Source organism: Penaeus vannamei, chromosome 28 (assembly GCF_042767895.1).
Source record: "Penaeus vannamei isolate JL-2024 chromosome 28, ASM4276789v1, whole genome shotgun sequence".
NCBI lineage: Eukaryota > Metazoa > Arthropoda > Malacostraca > Decapoda > Penaeidae > Penaeus > Penaeus vannamei.
In genome coordinates this window covers 5,763,238-5,768,237 of record NC_091576.1, presented here as the reverse complement: position 1 = coordinate 5,768,237, position 5,000 = coordinate 5,763,238, and positions in this window count along the sequence as shown.

Below are 5,000 nucleotides of genomic sequence, written 5' to 3'. Positions count from 1 at the left end.
GCACGCCACTCACCACTCACCACTCACCAAGTCCTGAGCCCCCGGGAGACCCTAGCACGCCACTCACCACTCACCACTCACCAAGTCCTGAGCCCCCGGGAGACCCTAGCACGCCACTCACCACTCACCACTCACCAAGTCCTGAGCCCCCGGGAGACCCTAGCACGCCACTCACCACTCACCACTCACCAAGTCCTGAGCCCGCGGGAGACCCTAGCACGCCAATCCCCACTCACCACTCACCAAGTCCTGAGCCCCCGGGAGACCCTAGCACGCCACTCACCACTCACCACTCACCAAATCCTGAGTCCCCCGGGAGACCCTAGCACGCCACTCACCACTCACCACTCACCAAATCCTGAGTCCCCCGGGAGACCCTAGCACGCCACTCACCACTCACCACTCACCACCAGTCCTGAGTCCCCCGGGAGACCCTAGCACGCCACTCACCACTCACCACTCACCACCAGTCCTGAGTCCCCCGGGAGACCCTAGCACGCCACTCACCACTCACCACTCACCACCAGTCCTGAGTCCCCCGGGAGACCCTAGCACGCCACTCACCACTCACCACCAAATCCTGAGTCCCCCGGGAGACCCTAGCACGCCACTCACCACTCACCAAGTCCTGAGCCCCCGGGAGACCCTACCACGCCACTCACCACTCACCACTCACCACTCACCAAATCCTGAGTCCCCGGGAGACCCTAGCACGCCACTCACCACTCACCAAATCCTGAGTCCCCGGGAGACCCTACCACGCCACTCACCACTCACCAAGTCCTGAGTCCCCGGGAGACCCTAGCACGCCACTCACCACTCACCACTCACCACTCACCAAGTCCTGAGTCCCCGGGAGACCCTAGCACGCCACTCACCACTCACCAAATCCTGAGTCCCCGGGAGACCCTAGCACGCCACTCACCACCACCACTCCTCACCACCAAATCCTGAGCCCCCCGGGAGACCCTAGCACGCCACTCACCACTCACCACTCACCACTCACCAAATCCTGAGTCCCCGGGAGACCCTAGCACGCCACTCACCACTCACCACTCACCACTCACCAAATCCTGAGTCCCCGGGAGACCCTAGCACGCCACTCACCACTCACCAAATCCTGAGTCCCCGGGAGACCCTAGCACGCCACTCACCACACACCACTCACCAAATCCTGAGTCCCCGGGAGACCCTAGCACGCCACTCACCACCAATCCTGAGTCCCCGGGAGACCCTAGCACGCCACTCACCACTCACCACTCACCAAATCCTGAGTCCCCGGGAGACCCTAGCACGCCACTCACCACTCACCACTCACCAAATCCTGAGTCCCCGGGAGACCCTAGCACGCCACTCACCACTCACCAAATCCTGAGTCCCCGGGAGACCCTAGCACGCCACTCACCACTCACCAAATCCTGAGTCCCCGGGAGACCCTAGCACGCCACTCACCACTCACCACTCACCAAATCCTGAGTCCCCGGGAGACCCTAGCACGCCGCTCACCACCAATCCTGAGTCCCCGGGAGACCCTAGCACGCCACTCACCACTCACCACTCACCAAATCCTGAGTCCCCGGGAGACCCTAGCACGCCACTCACCACTCACCACTCACCAAATCCTGAGTCCCCGGGAGACCCTAGCACGCCACTCACCACTCACCAAATCCTGAGTCCCCGGGAGACCCTAGCACGCCACTCACCACCAATCCTGAGTCCCCGGGAGACCCTAGCACGCCACTCACCACTCACCACTCACCAAATCCTGAGTCCCCGGGAGACCCTAGCACGCCACTCACCACTCACCACTCACCATTAATCCTGAGTCCCCGGGAGACCCTAGCACGCCACTCACCACTCACCACTCACCATTAATCCTGAGTCCCCGGGAGACCCTAGCACGCCACTCACCACTCACCACTCACCATTAATCCTGAGTCCCCGGGAGACCCTAGCACGCCACTCACCACTCACCACTCACCATTAATCCTGAGTCCCCGGGAGACCCTAGCACGCCACTCACCACTCACCACTCACCATTAATCCTGAGTCCCCGGGAGACCCTAGCACGCCACTCACCACTCACCAATCACCATTAATCCTGAGTCCCCGGGAGACCCTAGCACGCCACTCATCACTCACCACTCACCATTAATCCTGAGTCCCCGGGAGACCCTAGCACGCCACTCACCACCACTCACCATTAATCCTGAGTCCCCGGGAGACCCTAGCACGCCACTCACCACCACTCACCATTAATCCTGAGTCCCCGGGAGACCCTATCACGCCACTCACCACCACTCACCATTAATCCTGAGTCCCCGGGAGACCCTAGCACGCCACTCACCACCACTCACCATTAATCCTGAGTCCCCGGGAGACCCTAGCACGCCACTCACCACCACTCACCATTAATCCTGAGTCCCCGGGAGACCCTAGCACGCCACTCACCACTCACCTAATCCTGAGTCCCCGGGAGACCCTAGCACGCCACTCACCACTCACCACTCACCAAATCCTGAGCCCCCGGGAGACCCTAGCACGCTACTCACCACTCACCACTCACCACTCACCAAATCCTGAGCCCCCGGGAGACCCTAGCACGCCACTCACCACTCACCACTCACCAAATCCTGAGCCCCCGGGAGACCCTAGCACGCCACTCACCATTCACCACTCACCAAATCCTGAGCCCCCGGGAGACCCTAGCACGCCACTCACCACACACCACTCACCCCTCACCTAATCCTGAGTCCCCGGGAGACCCTAGCACGCCACTCACCACACACCACTCACCCCTCACCTAATCCTGAGTCCCCGGGAGACCCTAGCACGCCACTCACCACACACCACTCACCCCTCACCTAATCCTGAGTCCCCGGGAGACCCTAGCACGCCACTCACCACACACCACTCACCATTAATCCTGAGTCCCCGGGAGACCCTAGCACGCCACTCACCACACACCACTCACCATTAATCCTGAGTCCCCGGGAGACCCTAGCACGCCACTCACCACACACCACTCACCATTAATCCTGAGTCCCCGGGAGACCCTAGCACGCCACTCACCACACACCACTCACCATTAATCCTGAGTCCCCGGGAGACCCTAGCACGCCACTCACCACACACCACTCACCATTAATCCTGAGTCCCCGGGAGACCCTAGCACGCCACTCACCACACACCACTCACCATTAATCCTGAGTCCCCGGGAGACCCTAGCACGCCACTCACCACACACCACTCACCATTAATCCTGAGTCCCCGGGAGACCCTAGCACGCCACTCACCACACACCACTCACCATTAATCCTGAGTCCCCGGGAGACCCTAGCACGCCACTCACCACACACCACTCACCATTAATCCTGAGTCCCCGGGAGACCCTAGCACGCCACTCACCACACACCACTCACCATTAATCCTGAGTCCCCGGGAGACCCTAGCACGCCACTCGCCACTCACCACTCACCAAATCCTGAGTCCCCGGGAGACCCTAGCACGCCACTCGCCACTCACCACTCACCAAATCCTGAGTCCCCGGGAGACCCTAGCACGCCACTCACCACCACCACTCACCAAATCCTGAGTCCCCGGGAGACCCTAGCACGCCACTCGCCACTCACCACTCACCAAATCCTGAGTCCCCGGGAGACCCTAGCACGCCACTCACCACACACCACTCACCAAATCCTGAATCCCCGGGAGACCCAAGCACGCCACTCACCAACAATCCTGAAATGAAATGAAATATATTAGATTATACATATTATACATTATTATACATCACACACACACATACAATCACTCACACACATTCATACACATTCATACACCCCCAAGTCGACTAGGCAATTGAAGTAAAGTTCCTTGCCCAAGGAAACACTGTCACCGACCGGGGCTCGAACACCGAACCCGGGCGGCCGGCACGCCCGAAGTCCGATGCTAAAACCACTCGGCCATCACATCTCCAATGAATATTCGAATCAGGGGGGTTTAAAAATCACATATTTCCTTACTTTTGACATTCGCTATTATGAGCTTGTGGTTAGCATAGGCATCGGTAGTCTAAAGGCCGTCACACTAGCTCTTTTTCCGCGTTACTTTACTTACATAATTTTGGCTCGCGCAGTCACACAAGCGATGAGAACCGCGGAAACAGTCCGACCAAAATTCTAACCACAGGAAGATGGCTTCAACCCCTGCACAGGCTCTGGCGATGATGGACGTTATTCAGGCTAAGTGGCGACGATTTAGTGCGAAAGAACGAATGTGTAATGCTAAATAAGGGCGTATTCTCGGTATTCTCATCGTCAGCTGACGGGGGAACTTGTACACAAATGTAAACAAACAGGCGAGCAGCTAGTTACAAATTTGTATCTGTTTTTATTAAACACAAGAGAGAATTTTGCCATTTTTGAAATATTATTTACAGTTTAGACTAGCTTTTTGAATCGTTATATATGATAAATACTTTTTTTTTAGATTACTATAACGATTAACTATTATAGCTTATCATTTGAACCAAAAAAGACCATGGAAACGAAAGATAGGAAAGCACGTGTCCCAACGATGAAAAAAATGTGAGGTCCAAAACTTCATACAGCGCCATCTATTGTTCAGATATGTAACTAAGAAAAGAGAACGTTTATAGAGGGGACTATAAATTTGTATCGAATTTTTTTAAGGTTTAGTTTCAGTTGAAATTTTACTTTTTTTTTAATAAGAGACGAAATATAACTATCTAATATATATATATATATATATATATATATATATATATATATATATATATAAATTTACATGGAATTATATATTCTGTTCATTAATAACTTTTTCTTATTAGAGATTTCTTTACATTAAAATAAGGTTTTGAACTTTTTCAGAAGAAGACAATAAAACATTAATAATTATTTCATGTGTATGCATATTTACATATCAATAGAATTATTCCATTGTTTAAATAATATCCAATTTTATTGCAGAAAATATTT